Raw genomic sequence first — 17,728 nt, forward strand, 5'->3', positions numbered from 1 at the left:
GTAGGGCGATTGCGCTTGGCTTGGCCACTGCGTTACTGGAGTCTGGCTGTTAATACTGAGTCTATATTCTATGAGTGAGTAACTTGGTCAGTATCCTGCTTTTTCTTCTCTTTTCTCTCTATTTTGTGCTCTATTTAGGTTTCCTGTTCTCACTTCTTGTCCTGCAAAATGGTAAATGGATTGAGAAGTGGGAGGACACTAAATGACCCACAATGCTCTATAGCCCCTATCCTTGGTAATGAGATCACACTGCCCCTACCTGATGATCATGCAGTGCTGCTGACTGCCGTGTTGGCTGGTGTGGGGGGTGAGTTCAGCAGTAACAAATCAATGTCTTTGACTGAATCCATGGAGAGGGTTTTGGATGAAATGGGTATCATCCCTAGAAAACATGTAACAGCAATGGTCCACAATGATAAGATGGGGCGAGACACGATCATTCCCATAACTAAATTTAACTTGAAGGAAATTAATGACATTAAACACTCAGATGTGTCACTTGCGGTCCACGGTGAGGAATCCCAGTTTCCAATATCTAACGGTATGTATAGTGTTGACAACCTGTCATATAAGGAAGACACAATAGACTGCTCAATGATGGGTTCTACAATTGAAGCCAAACAAGAGAAGCGAGTTTGGCTGTCTCTCGGCCCCTCAACCCCAGTGAATCACAGAGCGGTGGGCCGGGAGGATATATTTATGCATAGTAATCCATCTCTAAGAAAATTAAAACCATTCCCACCATATCTGGAGTCTAAAGGCATTAATAAGGTAAATGTGGCATGGGAAACTGACCTAGCTAACAATTACACACAATTAAAACCTAAGGTGATCTCTCCCAAATTGAAAAGTCCTCAAACGGTCATCAATGACCGAATGAACATTGATATTCAAGAGTTTCATTCAAGTTTAAACGAGAAAGACAAGGAGGATACTTCATTTGAGGCTCATTCTGAGATGTATACCCCGGCTGGGCCATCCTTAGGTACTGATTTCCCTGTATTGGCAAGAATCCTAGATCTCTTAGATAAAAGGCACAAATGGTCCCACTGCAAGATTGGAATCTTGAAGGCTGCAATTGGGGACCTCTTGAATAAAACCAATCACATTGAAGGCCTATTATGTGCATGTGATGTTGTGGCTGCATTATCTGAGAGGCCCACAACAAAGAAAGTTATGGTTGATAATTTTACTCAATTCCATGGCGATTCTGGCTTGTCAGATAGGGAAAAACAAACCTTTGCAGTAGTAACTGCTCCTAAAGTGACAAAGGCTGTACATAGTAAAACTGAATACCTAGAGTGTAAAGATGAGGAATTAGCTAATGTGTTTATCTCAATTCAGAAAATAGGGCGTGACATTGAAGAACTGAGGAAGTGTCTTGGGTCCTCAGGACATTTGGGGTCTGGTCCACCACTTGTGGAGGAGTTGAACATTAGACATGAGGATCCTGATAGTCCTTCTCCCTTGACTGATCTGATAGACCTCTCTGAAGAATGCGACACAGTAAGGTGCCCCGAAGTATTTGATCAAATGGTGGGTGACGAGCAGGAAAAACCTATAGTAGTGCTTACACATAGAGAAAAAAGGTTGGCTGGGAGAGCACAGAAAAGGAGGGCTAAAGCCAACTCCCTCAAGACGAAGTTGGCCAAGGAGGCAACAAAGGATATACATGGGCCACTCTTCAAAGAGGTGATTCCTATCCATGAGGATGAGGTCATCATTGATCTATCCCAACTCAAAGAGGAATCAAGGGTTTTATTAGATCATAGCTTGTCTGGTATAATGGTGACCCCAAAGGAACAGAAAAATATGATCCTTAAAGGGAACGTGCTTGGGAACGATGTTGCCAAAAATTCCAGGTTGAAGGGCGATAGTAAAAAGTTAATAAAAAAAGGTGTCCGAATCCTTAGTTGTTGGGAATGGGGGTCTCCAGTCCTCTTTCACAGTTTTATCCCATGGTGCACAAGAGAACTTCGCTTACCTGTGGTAAACAAGTTGGAGTTAACTGTGTGGGAGGGCTTTGGTGAGCCATGGATGTTGGGGATACTGGGCAAAGATGCTCAAGTACCTGACTCTATCTTGCATACAGATGCCAAGAGGGTTCAATGAATAATAAAAGTGCTTACTGTGAATCCTTTTGGAAACAAAGTATCTCCTCAGTTTCAGACTTTTGGTGTAAATGTCATTGAGGATAACCGGGACAGGATATTGAATAAAGAGATGCCACTTATCTTGGAATGGGAAAGTAATGTTAAGGTTAATGACAACTCCAATCTAAATCGTTTTTCTGCTAAAAGCCTTCAGACGATTCCCTTTTTAAGAACTCATTGTACAAATGACATTGATTAGGTGCGATTAGCCACAAACCATAATAATAGGATGATTTGTGGCTTTCACTCAATGTTGTTGATGAAATTGGTTTGGGAGCAGAGGGAGAATTTTGAATATGTAGGCCTCGTGCCTTTTATTTTTCAAACTGACTTAGAGGCTAAAACTTTTCTGGATAAACCTGGTGATCCTGTAATAATTGAAAAGCCAAACACTGAACCGGGTCCATCCCCACATATATGATTGGAGAACTCCTAGCTTTGGCTGCTGCCTTCAGTGGAATCAATAATGTGTCCATGATAGCTCTTGGTGCGGCTTTGTTAGCACTCCCCTAACCCATATTACAATGAGGTTCCTTTTGTATGTTTATCATGGAACAGCTGTGGGTTAGCAAATTTCCATCGCTGGTGGGTTACAGTAAATTCCACTAGTTATCCAGCTGTGATTTTATTACAAGAGAAAATGCACGTATCTCATTTCAATGTTGGGGGGTTTGAATGTTATTCCCAACCTGCCTACAGAGGGGACAAGGGCAGGCCCTCTGGTGGGATTGCTATTCTTTAAGCTGAAGCTGAAGCCAGCTTCAAAGCTTATCTAAAAAGATGCTGCAGTGATAGTGATAGAATTGACCCCCTGTCAGGCATATGAGAATCCTTTATTGATTTTATGTATTAATTGGAATAATATAGCCACTCCATTTAATGTGATTTTTGACACTCTTGATTTAACTCGTCATTCGCAGGTGGGGTTTCTGGTGGGGGGGGGGACTTCAACTCAACCTGTTTATTCCATGGGCAGGGTCTTGGTAAAAAATTATTGCTGTTTGCTACTACGATTAGGAATGGTCAAAAAAGGGTGAATTTTTTCCTGAATTGGGATATTGAGGTGGTTGCTACACTAGATAAATTGTCTCTACACACATGGTTGCGAGGTGGGATGACCTCACATATTGATAATTTTTTTTGTCTACTGCTCTTTGCAAAACTTCTGACCCTATTGTAATCAAGGATCTTGGTTTCAGGGATCAGGCAATCTATGTAAAGTTAAATCATGACAATTGGGGGTATAAAACTAACCTGGTTCTGAAATTGGTTGAAATCAACAGGCCTGGATTGTCGGTTAGTTGGAATTCTTCAATCTGCCATCAGTTTAGCTGTCGGATTAAAGATGACCCTGTAATGGCAAACATGATGTCCCAGACAATTTACGATTCTGTTGTTTTGGATGTCCATCTATCAAATAGGATTAACATCCACCTAATGGAGTTGGCAAAGAAGGTGCTGCCTGCCTATAAACCTAATCAGCATAGCCATATCCCACTGGCTCCCAGTAAAGGAAAGGATTAACTTCAAAATTCTCACCATCGCACACAAATGCATCAATCTATCCTACCCATCTGAAACCATCTCCAAAAACATTACTACCCATCTTGCAAGAAGCCACCTTGCCAACCAACTCTGCGTATCATACATAAAAAGAGCCAACGCCAGCGGCATTGGCTTTCCCCACATTGCACCATAACTCTGGAATGCACTCCCCAACGCACTCACAGCAGAACCCTCCTTACTTGCTTTTCGAAAAGCCCTCAAAACCACACTCTTCATATAACCCTTCCCATACCCTGACTATCCAGCCTACCTCATCCAGCCTCCACATTATATATGCTTACATATGCTTGTAATCCCATGATGTACCTCAATGTAATTATATACTTTATGTACTAATACAACCCCAAGATGAAAACGTAATACAAATCTCAATGTAACTACTAAGCCTTCCCTTGTAACCAGCAATGTATATACATGTAACAGCGCCACGATGCCCCAGGGCTGTTGTGCGCTTTAAAATACAAATAAATAAATATAGGGATATTCAAGATAAAGAAATATAAAAACATAAAGATCAGACAGCTAAATAAATTGAATCTTGACCGGCAAATGCACTGTTTTTTAAAAAGGGCATCCTTCACAATTACAAAAATGCTGTTAAGAACCTAAACGCTAAGCTTCTCCTACAAGATAATCAAAACATGATGTATTATTTGTTGAAAAGCGATACCCGTAACATCTGGGCCATTTTAAGGACGATAAATGGTGTAAATGAGGGACAAAAAGAAAGTGCAATTGCGGCCGCTGAGTGGGTTAACTACATTAAGTTGAAATATGAATTGCCTATTAAATTTGTTGAGAAAAAAGGAAATGATTACAAAAACTTATTGTTAGCCAATTAACCATGGTATTTGGATGACATAGTTAGGGCGATTACGAAGTTAAATATGTCAAGAGCGGTCGGTCCGGATGGAATTCCGGCATGTTTATTTAAATCTGACACACAATTATGGGCAGGGATCTTGAAATATAAATTTGATGCCGTTTTCCATACCCAAACAATACCTAGATCTTGGTGCTCGGCAATCATAATTCCTATTTACAAGAAAGGCCCTATTAACTATCCTTCCAATTTCAGACTGATTGCTCTTACTGACGCCTCTGCTAAAGTATTTTGTCAAATTCTCCTGGAGCAGCTTTTGGAGTTTATGAAGATAAATGTCATTCTCTCCAAATACCAAACTGGTTTCAGACGCTTTATGGGTTGTCCCCTTAATGCCATTTTAATATTGCGCATCCAGTGGAATACTAAGCATAATCATATAGGGCCAGTTTATATGGCTGCCCTTGACGTAAGCTCAGCATTTGATACTGTTGTGAGAGAGCTTTTGCAGGAACATTTTTGGCTAATGGGGTTCCCGGAACACCTGGTGTCGCTTATAGCCCCTTTGCACTCATCCACCAAATATAGAGTGAGATTAAATAAGGAATGTGCGCTCACAGATGCTATACCGACTGCAATCGGGCTGAAACAAGGCTGCACTCTTGCAGCGGTATTGTTCAATATATATATCTGTGACGCTGAAGAGTGTTGGGACAATGCAATCATTTTTCCGGTTAGACTTGGCCAGTTAAAATTGAATTATATTGGATTTGCTGATGATCTCTTACTTTTCGATAAGAATCCGTTTGGGCTCCAAACTAAGATGAATTTGTTCTCTTTTATGCAGTAGACCACAACCTAATGGTGAATCAGTCCAAATCTAATATAATTGTTTTGCAGATGGGAGAAGAAGGGTTTGTAGCTTTAATTGGTTCATGGACGGGGTTAAAATTGAAACGGTACAATCTATGAAATGTCTGGGCTATACCTTATCTGATTTATATTCCCTGTCCTGGTGGAAGGAAAGACTGCGAGAGAAAATAAGAGCTCTAGTCTCACAAATGTGAATAATTATGGGGAAATATTGCAGCTTCTCTTTATTACCGGTCCTACAATTCTATATATTGAAAGTTAAACCATGTATTCTCTATACCTTGGACCTGTGTCTCTATGAGATAGATGATCTCCTTGATACCCTACAGGGTGGTATCTGGAAAACAGTGTTGGGCTTGGCCTCCTCCATTCCGAATGATGTTATCCATCATGAATTGGGACTCTTACCACTGTCAGCAAAATGGAATTGGCGGTTGCTAAATAACTACGTGAAGATTCTAAGCCCACCACGTAATTCCCTCTATAAGGATTTGAATACCCAGTTAACCCTGGAGTGCTTCAGCTCTTTATCGGTCTTTGCAGAAAAAATCAATGGTCTATTGGTTTTGATGATGATTTCTAAAGAGGATCTAACAATAGGTCTACCAAGCTGCAAATGGAAAATGTAACTCTATTATTGGAGTTGTCAATCAGATCAAATTGGTTCTTATAAATCATACCATGAGTTTGCCTTGATTAGAAGGAAACAGTGGGATCGACCTAGATATATCTTACCGTTTCCTTCTTCCTCTGGACGGAATATGTATCTGCGATACAAACTCAATCAATTTCAAACAAATGAAAGGTTGTTTCTATGGGGGAGATGTAATTTGCTATACCAAAATGGATCATGCAGATTTTGTAAGAAAGAAAAAGTGATCGAGTCTCTCAAACATATGTTTTTGTTTTGTGAGTATTTCGAGCATGTGAGACTCGACATATTTGGGAATTACCTTTACTCGTGTTCCAACCTGTCTCAAGAGTGTCTATGGGAAAGATGTATGTGGGGCAACAGCATTAAATTGGTCATTAAGCTGACATCGCCACTGTCTGTACTTGAAATTAAATAGAATGAGAGGAATTGTGATGGTGTATAGGTTTACATACGTTTTTGGAAAATTATATACATGTTTATTTTTTTTATTTTTTTTGATATAGCGTTTGTTCATTATGGTCTCTCATGAATGATTGGCTCTTAGTTTTTATCAATTTTGTATTATAAGTGATATGCATTCCATTTGAGATTTATGAATTGGAAGCAATCATGTTTGTAAAAACCTGATATATTTTTATGTTTTCCTGTTTAAAATTGTAACGGTTTAGAAATTTACCACACACAATAAAAGAAAATTAAAAAAAGTTTTAGCCCATCATCAATGCCCTCCATAAGGGTGTATTTAAGGCCTTCTGACAGGCAGACACTACACAGTCCAGACATACTGATGAGGATTCAGGGTTCCCTGGCTGGTTTCACTGAGCATGCACATCATTGTACCACATTCCTTCTGCAACAACCGACTTAAAAGGACTGTTGGTAGTGTTGTAGGGAAAAGAAGAAGTACTACCTCACCTGGGTGTTTTTGTATAGATGGTCACTTTATGATAGGTGGTGGATGCATTGGTGGAAAGGAGGGGTTCATGGGTATTACAATTTTTCAGTATCTTGTTCTTACTGCTGTAGAGCAAAATAAAAGAATACTATTGATAATACCTGCCTCCATGCTATTCATAGAATCTCGACTCTCTGTCATAGCAATCAGTATATTAAGTTAGTACCCGGCGAAGGTGCAATCCGAATGAAACAACCATTCTGATTGGCCCTCGCCGAGGCATTACCTGGCTGGGAATCCCTCGGTCGGGATTCCACGTCCATTGTACCCATCGGGGGGCGTGGAAGCCCCTCAGCCAATGAGGAGGCTCGAAGCGAAGCCTCCCCACGGCTGAGAGGCTGCCTTTGCCCCCTGCACGCGGGGACTCAGGTAAGGATTTTTTGTTGGTTTTCCCTTTCCTCCCTCCTCCCTGCCCTCCCCACCCCACTTACCTTCTGCCTCCTTTGTCCCCAGTGGGGGACGATGGCAGTCTCCAAACGTGTGATTAGTTTTTTTTTTTCCTCGTTTGTTTTTTCCCTTCCCTCCTCCCAGCCCCACTTACCTTCTTCTCCTTTTTTTTTGGGAGCAAATGCGCTGGGAAAACGGACTTCTTCATAGTTTTTTTGTTTGTTTTTTTCTGTCCCGAAACACGGGGATATCTCTGTAGTTTACCCTCAGTCCCCTAATAGGATTATGAGTTTTGTGGAACCCCTTTCAGGGAGACTTGTCCTACTGTTTCCATTCTGGACCACAACTCCATGGGCTCACGGGAGCCAGAATGTGGCCCTCGCAACAATAGTGAGACTGTTGAAACTCCAGAGATTATCCCCCATAAGGCATCTTGTAGGGTAAACAATCAAAATAATCAACCTAAAAAGAAAAATTGCAAAAACCAGGTAAAACTTTCTGATAATGTTTCAAGGCATTTCTTTGTAATTTAAGGTTAAAGGTGGATGATCTCACTGCAGTTATGGGGAAGGAATCTAAAGGAACAATAAGCGGCAAGCAGAGGGCAACGAAGAGGGTGGAAGGAAAAAGAAATGAGCCCCAACCAACTAAGGCTGTGTCAATAAACATCCAGGTCCCCATTAATCGATATTTGGTCCCCGTAGCTACGATGAGAGAGTCCTTCATCCTAAGTGAGATCTCGGTGTATTCTGATAATCAAGGTTTGGAGCAAGATGGAGTCCAAGTTCATTCAACCTCTCCTAGGGGGATGAAGAAATGTGTATACAAATTGAGAATGGGAAATGTCACACTCTGACAGAATCAGCATTGAAGAACTGGAGGGAAGATTTTAATCAAACTGCATTGTTATCACAAGGTGTGAACAAAGAATCCCTTCATCTAAAGGAGGAAGTGTTCCCAATTTGTAAGACTTTGGAAGAAAAAAGAAAGGAAATGTTGACAAGGCCTCAACCAAAGGCGTATTGCAAACCTCAAGAAGTACCAGGTCCCTGAGGTTTGCCCCAAAAACGGGGACCGATACTGGGACAGAAGCACAAGAGCCTAGGTTATAGGGACAATACTAGAAATCAGAAGGTGAAACAGGAAGTCAAGTCACACTATGTTTTTTTTGGGGTGCCTATTTGAAGAGTATGATAAAAATCCTTTAAATTGTCAGCACAATTTTTCAGTGTTAGCAGAAGTCCCAAGTCTAAGGTTAGTTAGTTCTAAAGATATCCCACAGGTGGTCTTTGTCTATCTATGAAGACAGCTTAAGTATCGTCAAAATGTGCATTAGATCAAACATAGTCAAGAATGTAATTCTTGCCGAGGGTGAAGCACTGCTGTCAATGGGGTACAAGATTTTGACACTTTTGTGGACCCATTACATGTCTCACAGGGCTAGAAGGGGTGATAATTGGACTGCACGAGTTCACACTGAACATTTAGCAATTCATCTCTGTAACGAGCATCCACGGGGGTCACATAACCTACATTGTAATAAAGGGGACAGTGAGAGAATAGCTAAATACAATGGGGTTAGAATTGTGAATTCATTGAATGGGAAACTAACGGGACCAGATTCTGAGGGACGATTGCCTCTAACAGCTATGGCGTCTTGGCACGGCAGGGGCTTCTCCAACATAGTTAGAAATAAAGCTGAACTGAGTGCTTTTCCTGTGGTGTGTCTTCGGGAAACCCTTAACTGCGATTCATCGATTATGGATGGTTATGAGGTCTTTTCAATCAAGTCAGGAAGAGGTAAAAATGACCAACCATATGGTGGGCTGCTGACAGCCATCAAACATAACCAATGTATTATGGGTATCCAAATTAATTCGACAAAAAAGGACAAGCTAATCACATCACTGTCCTGGCAACCAATGGAACCGAATAGGTACTCAAAGTGCCTTATATTTAACATTTACTTTAACCCTGAACGTGCAATTTTGGAGGACTAGTTGGATTTCTCAAACTATATGCTGGGGAAATTCCAGAGGTAAGTGCATACGTTATAGTGTTTAGAGTCTTTAACTCTGAATGCCTGAATAGGTCTTAGTACCAAAAACACGACTGACTGAATGTCTCATCTAAAAAGCTTCACAATGAGAGCCTAATTTGTCAGGAACTGCAGAAATGGGACTTGATCCCTCTGAAGGGGTGCTGCAGCCTGATATTCCCCCCCAAAATGCACGTGGCACAACCCTCCATGGTGATCTACTATTGACTATGCCTTTGTGTCTTCAGAGTTGAAAGCCATGGGCAGTTCTTTGGAGGTACGGGGTACCCAATTACGTAACCAATGCTAGTTTATGAGTTTCATTCCCTGTGGTCATTCTCTTTACGCTGTGAGGAGTTGACAGTATTGGTTAACTCAAGGGACCACAGTGTTCGCTGGTAATATAGTTTTGCTGACAAATTGAATGGGATACTGGAGACGAGAGACGAGACTCCAGCAGAACGATGCAATCCTGATAGATTCAGACCTACTATTCAGTCAATATTGGGAGCCTTCTGCTCATCAAAATCACTGGCTAAGGGCACCTGTCCAGTTGTCCATACCAATGCCTTTGACAGGACGATAAAATCAAAGAAAAAGGAGCTTAGGCGGGACATCAGGAGTCTAAATGAAATAGTCATTAATTTCTCTCTGCTGGTCAAGCCGTGAGACCAACATTTTAAAATTGGCTGCAAGGTCACAGGTTTTTTAGGTCTATTAATGAAGCAGAAAAAATGGTAGAATGCATGTCTGGAGGTAACAGGAATAACATCTTGCGATTGATCAAGTCAAACGGGAAAGACCCGTATTTACAGGTTCAACCCTTAGCCCAATCTGGGTCGATCATTTTGAAAAAATATACAGGTTCGAGTGCACAGTGCCTGGAGTAGATTAAACGTCATCCTGGACAGGTGTCCTTGTCTGGACACGGATGCTTTGCAAATGCTTATTCGATCTGAATGCTCCGGGCTCGACAGTTTATTGATCATGACCCTGAAATCCCACCCAATATTGTGGGCAAACATTATCGCAACTTTGTTTGCCAACATGCTTTCTGAAAGACACATCCCCAAATCTTTGAAACTCTGAACCATTGTGGTGATTTTTAAAGGAGGGGATATATTCATGCCCTTAAACTTCAGGCAGCTATCATGCTAGTTGTAAGATCTTTTCGAAGCTGGTTTTGCAGGAATTGTTAAACTAGGTCAAATATGCAGGCAAATTGGACCTATTTCAATCTGGGTTTGAGAAGGGAGTGGGGACAGGCCTAAACAGTATTCTGGTAAGCCTTTTAGAGTACCAGGTGTAGGATCAAAAGCAGGCTCTGTTCTTGGCCTTTCTAGATGTAAGCAAGGCCTTTGATTGTGTAAATAGGGACTTATTGTTGTCAAAACTCTCAAAGCACGGCTCCCCGAGTGCATTAATAGACATACTTGTATCAATTTACAGTGATTACGCTAAGACTGGATGCTAAGGGGACCTGCACTGCCTGGATTGAGACTAACAGAGGATTATGCCAGGGATGTTTCCTGGCGCCTTTCCTGTTTAACTTCCATATAATGGATATGGGCATTTGCTGGGATGTTTTACGCACCAACCCCCCTCGTAGAGGCCACAGTAGGATCCAGTACTTAAATTATACGGATGATGTCATCATATTCGATATATCTTCTCACAATGAATAGCTGCATGAAAAAAACTTGACTGTGGCCCTGCTCCTGGAAAATAATTTGTATTATTCATATGTATATATGTTCCATAGCTCCCTAACATATCAGTGATCGATGAGGCATGCTTATGAGGCTGTGACCCCGCAAACATGGTACGCTTAAAGTGGACTGGATATCTGAAAGATGTGGTTGCACGTATGGCCCGCAAGTAGGCACAGTCAAACAGCATGTCACAATAGTTTACTAGAACCACCTGTGGGTCAAGTGGTTCACATCATCATTAACTAGCTAACAGGCAGAACAACCAAATGTGTAAAGGGTAGCCCTGTATATTGTGTATGTCGGTAATGCCCCATGATTACAATGGACGTGTTGACCTGTGACAATGTCATTGGATGCTGTTGTTGTGTTTTTAATTTTTTTTACACTTTCCATTGGATGTTGTAACCTCAGTATGACACCACGAGGTGCGTGCTGAGTCACATGTCTAATGGTCACATGTGCGATGGTCAAGGTAATAAAAGGGCGAGGGTTTCCCGCTCGGCAGTTACAGCAACATTGATCCCTGTGGTCCGTGTGGTCTTCTACACCCAGGCACTGCTTGCTACTTCATGGCTGGGACGGGCCGCCCTGCAACCTAGAGCACAACCACCACCATGGGGTGGGACAGGGCAACCCTATAATACTAACCAATCTTTTCTAGGATTGGACTGTATTTTTAATCCTAATCATACATGAAAGACAATGTAAAACACCTTGACTTGGAATAAGCAAAAGGGTAAAACCTAGATATCTGTGTGCCACTAATGCACATGCACCCGTGCAAGGCCTCGGCTTGTGTGTTCATGTTTCGAAACTGACCACTTAGCAAGTATCTTATGGCTGCCTGCTGCCCAGTGCAGGCTGTTAACCCTCATGCTCCCAGGGAAGAGAGCAGGTAAGCATCTTCAGCCAGGTTTCGCCTCCTTAAATGGGCCCACTGTATAGGAATAACGCAGCCTTGACCCTGCACCTCACTTTAAACGGTAAGCATCCGTGTTGTATTATGCTCAAGCCTGTTTACTTATATGTTGCATTTTTTGGGTTCCCTCTCCAGAGAGGAATCATGTTAGTTTTGTAATGCACCCCACGAGTTGCGCCTACCTGACACTGTAAGTAGAAAGCCTACTCTGCCACAATTAAATACTACAACATGCACCTGGCGACGAGATCCAAGTGCATTTCTTGCGCTGCCTTTCAAGTTGGCAAGTTGTAGCTCAAGGGCAAGCAGCTGCGCCATGGCTTCATCTATGAATTTTCCTTTGACAGTGAGCGGTGGGGGAATATTGAACGCAAGTTTGACACTAGTTAGATCACCTGCTTGATCATGTACGGCAGGCAAAGCAATGCTATTTTTGGCAAATGCTATCTATGGGCCTCATTACCGGTCCGGCGGGATCCCGACGGACCTGTAAAAAATGACCGGCCCCTGATTTCCCGGCGCCACCAGGCTATTCCCAGTCCGGTGGCCAAGAAGTCAGGTGCCAGTAATTCTGTTAGTTCCCCATTCCCATGGAGTCCTGTAGGGCTCCATGGGAATGGGGACACGGGAGCACCGGCACCATTAACTACTCTGCGGGTGGGTGCCATCCCGCATGCCAGGTTCAGACCTGCCGGGTGGAATGACACCCGCTTGCAGAGTTGTAGTGTGCTGGTCCGGAAACAACAGTGCCAGTAGCTTTACCGGCATAGTTTTTTCCAGACCGGCAAAATTGTAATGAGGTCCTGTGTCTTGTAAACTTAAATATTCTCAGGTTGCCTAACCCAGTTTTCTTGTACTGTTCATTCTGTGCAAACAGGCAGAGGAAATCACCCCTACCCACCTAAACCCACACCCCCTTCGGAAATCAGAATCTGTCCGTCGCCCACTAACCCAACTCCAAAGGAAGCAGAGGAGGGGAAATTGGAGCACAATCCATAGCCAGGATTCTCTATCAAGTGAGGCCTGAAGCTAATCTAGTTGGGCCCACCACAGTGACAATAACATCTATAAATGCGCACACATGCTGCTGAGTGGGCATTTACAGATTTTGGGTGGGCCTTGCCCGCTCAGGCCCTATCCTGTCTATGCCTCTGCGCACAAAAGAGCCAACCACCCCAAAAAGCTGCAGGGCTGGGTACCATTCCCTGCCTCTCCTTCCTTACCTCCTGATCATACCCCCTTGAGAACACCTAGTTCCCGTTCAGAAGTACTTCTATGGCGCATGGACAGAATGTAAAACGCTGCCCCTAGCCTCTAAAAATGCGATGCTCCTTGAAGACCACAGGGGTCCTGGTGGGGGGCAAGGACAGTTTGAAAGAGCACTGGTGAGGGGAACTGCCCTCTGTTTTAGATTTCCCATTTCCTGGTGTTGCCAGATCACCCAGCTACTGGTGTGATAAGCAAGTAAAGACATGTATGGTCGTGTGGCAATATACATGTAGTGCCCAAAATGTGAGGATGAATAAAATACAAGAACTCGAAATATAGCTTTGAGATGCATCTAGGACATGCTATACTAGTCCAAGATACTCAAGTTATCCTTGTAAGTGTTTCTCACAGCTTACATACCCTTAGATAGACAAAATGACTCTTGATTTGGGTAGTAACTGCTGTCTAATAATGTATAAAAAAAACACGGTGAAGAACTGGGTGCAGCATTCTCATGTCTAATCCTGCAAACACAGGTTTTGTGATCTAGTACAAGCAAGTTGTCCTACTCGTGTGGTTTCTTTGTGTACAATGTTTTGGGACACTCAGAACAACGACCTTCACAGTATCATCCAAATTTGCATTGCTCTCCCTCATCCAATGCCCAAATCGTTTGGTGTGCCTGACCAGGTTTTCATCTGTAGGAGTGTGACAGAGTGAGAATGGTGTACATGGATAAATAATGAGATTTGATCACAAGCCAACTACCTCTGAATTCCTCTAAAAGGTGGATGCGCCTCGAAAGTGCCAGACATATGTCAGGTGTGTCTAGAACAACCTTTGAACACCGCCTGTGGGGCAATGAATTCCATTCAGTTGTGTAATAGTAGCAACGTTTATTAAATGCCCCTAAGAACGATTCTGACTGTGCTGTAGGCTAGGAAAAATGATCAATACATTGTCAACACCTGTTCTCCCAATAACCTTTCCTTTGCAGCTTTGCTTGGTGGGTTAATAAAGGCTCTGCAGAGAGCTGTGTGTAAGCTGTAGATCAAATGTTCAAATCAGACCGGGGGATGAGTTGGCCTATAATCCTTGTAAGGGAGATAAAATGAGTTACATAATGACAGAAGATTCAGTAAGAGACTGCTTTGTTTTACATTCAGCCATTGAACCTGTTCAATTCAGATCACAGACTGCTCTCTGCTGCACGTGCTTTACCGATTAACCTTATCCAATGATTCACTGCCTTTTGCAGTTAAACATATTTATAGAAAAGTTCTACATTTGGTGGACAGACTCATAGTTTCCTCCTTTCAAGGTCTTTACAATGTGTGCCATATGATTTAAGAGCTCCTATTATTTACAATGACACAAAACCATAATGCTGCTGCATCAAGCTCTGCAAAGACAAACGTTTACAGATGTATTCCAACACCAGCTGTGAGATATGGATTTAAAGCATTTGTTTTAGAGATGGGATATCTCTTTTGGGTTAAAGAAAGCCACAACTGATTCATAGTAGAGGTGGGAGAGCCAGAGCCAGCTAGTGCTTGGTAAGGAGACAAATGCCTTGCCTGGCTCGTGTGCTGTTGTGATAGAATAGCCCGTCTGGACCCAAGCCAAGCATCACCACATCCTCTAGTACCTTCAACGAGGAAATGAAAAGGAAACGTCGATCCAGTAACAGAACTGCATGCATGCAATCACCTACTTGCACAGAGTGCTTTGTCTATCTCTTGTGCCAGGAATTGCATGTTTCTACAAAACTATAAATGTGTTTGGAGCATGTGTGGCTTGAAATATTCAAAATTGTAATCTGTGCAAACAGAAAACCTGGCTCCAACACTACAACAATGTATCCAATACAGGGGAAATTACTCTACTTAAATGGGTTATATTTTCGGTGACTGCCACAATTGGGATCACTTAGACGTGACTATGTTAAATGTGTGCTACACAAGACGACACACCTAGATATAGTGTATTAAAATACTCTGATTGCTGCAAATATAATACACATGTTGATCATTTTTAACATGCAAACCACAGGCTGAAGTATCCCTTAACTTGTTCATTGATCAGTTCCTTTGTAGCCACGTTTCTCTCCTAATGTAAAAGTGTAATAGATAATTTACATTGGTGGGCGGGAGTGCTGGGCTGAGGCATTCTATTTACTGTATAAGAAGCATGGCAGGACAATTTCTTTTACCACACCTTGGTTATGGATACTGGCCTTAAGTCCTCCACATACTTCCCAGTTTGTAAATGAGGTGGTGGGAGGTCCCACTGGTCTTGGACAAAAAGAATGTTTGCATCGTGTGAGTGCTCTTGGAGTGTTGTTTGGCTTGAGGGCTATCCTGAACTCCTATTCGATACCTGCTTCCTTGATCCAGCACGATTCTAAACACACACTGTAGATTGGACTGATTTAACTTTGCGAACTTCATTCGGTATTTAACATTATTACTCCCAGCATCAGAGGCGTTGCTAGAGAGGGGGGGTAAGGAGGCTATAGCCCCTGGTGTTTTGGTTGTAGCCCCGGATAGAATCTCAGGAGCTACAGCCAAAAGGCTAGCTAGCCCCCAGTCCCTCAGCGTAGCCCCGGGTCTTATCCAGACCTAGCAACACCCCTGCCCAGCATTGATATAGCGAGCAAACAAAGTCAGCTATTTGAACAACTGTATGTTTTCTTTACAGGCCGAGTAAGCCCCGCCCCCTTATCCCAGTGTGCACCATAAAAACATGAGTCTGCGCGCAATCGCGCACGTGCATCGTGTGAGTGCTGTTCGGCTTGAGGGCTATCCTGGACTCCAATCTGATATCTACTTCATTGATCCACCATTATTCTAAACACACACTGTGGGTTGGACTGAATTAACTTTGTGAAGCTCATTCGGTATTTAACATCAATACTCCCAGCACTGATATAGTGACCAAACAAAGTCAGCTATTTGAACAACTGTATTTTTTCTTTACAGGCCGAGTAAGCCCGGCCCCCTTATTGCAGTGTGCACCATAAAAGCACGAGCCCATGCGCAATCGCGCTGTGCATCATGTGAGTGCTCTAGAAGTGCTGTTCGGCTGTTCAGCTGAGCAGCCGAGCAGTCTCCCAAATAGCCCTCTTTATCTTGGCCTTCTCTATCCTACTTTGAGCTGTTTGTTATTGTGGTAAGTGAAGTATTACTACAAGTTCTGTTTGTTTGCATTTCTGCTCCATTAGCTATGGAGCTGTTTACCTTAAAAACAGAAATGCTGCTAATAATAAATCCACCGACTTTGGCATTAACTTCCACTGCCGTACCCTCATTAATGTGGATTTCGGCTAGCAAAAGTAGTCAGATTCCCTCTGCTCCTATTTTACCTACCACGATATCTGATGCTTGTTTCGTACCGTTGGTGGCTAAAACCATCACGGCTGCACTTTCTTCCATTACCAATGAGGAATTGCTTGCTCAAATGACTGAACCCCCCCCCCCCAGCTGTTGCTTGTTCTGTGTAAATACAAGACACGTCCTCTATGACTTTCAAAATGCTTGATGTCCCTTGGTCACACAACGTTCATTTGCACAGGAGGGATGGTCCGGACATTCCTGTATTGTATTCACAAGCTCTTAAGTCACAACTGCCTGAAGTACCATTACGGTGCCCTGATCAAAATGGTGTTGAACGTTTAACTAAAAATACATTTCTGAAAGGGTTAGACAGACCACATGTGCATATGCCAAGCAATTTCAAGAGAAATGTAATGGTATGCATATTGATATTGTTCAAAATAGAGAGGTAAATCGACAAGGGTGCCCAAACGCTTACAGGCTAATTCATAGAATCCAGCGCACAAGTAGCGCACGCGGCTGGCGCACAGCGTGCGCCTGCGATAGTCTGCGCCAGGCACGTGCGCTAAAACAGATTTCCGCGCACAGCGTATTCATGGATTTCAAGCTCCCAAACCAGCCGTGGCGCAGAGAATCGCAGCGAGCCTGCAGCAGCGCCAGTAACGCCCCCAAGAACGCCCTCGCGCAAGGAAAAGCCATCAAAATCGCTAAATCATCGCTAAGGGCTGCGCTAACCCTGGACCACTTCACAGGGCAGGCAAACAAGGAAAGCAAAGCGGGCAATCTTCAAATCAGGAGTACGCGGGAAGTACTACACGCGACTAGGCAGGGAACGTGAATTACAGGGGTACGCGGGAATCTTCACACGCGAACAGCCAGGGTGCGTGTATTACAGGGGTAGCGGGAAGTTCAACACGCGATTGGCCAGGGTACGTGTATTACAGGGGTACGCGTGAAGTAGAACACGCGATAGGCCAGGGAACGTGTATTACAGGGGTACGCGGGAATCATCACACGCGAACAGCCAGGGTGCGTGTATTACAGGGGTAGCGGGAAGTTCAACACGCGATTGGCCAGGGTACGTGTATTACAGGGGTACGCGT

Source organism: Ambystoma mexicanum, chromosome 7p (assembly GCF_040938575.1).
Source record: "Ambystoma mexicanum isolate Mex_15411 chromosome 7p, UKY_AmexF1_1, whole genome shotgun sequence".
Taxonomy (NCBI): domain Eukaryota; kingdom Metazoa; phylum Chordata; class Amphibia; order Caudata; family Ambystomatidae; genus Ambystoma; species Ambystoma mexicanum.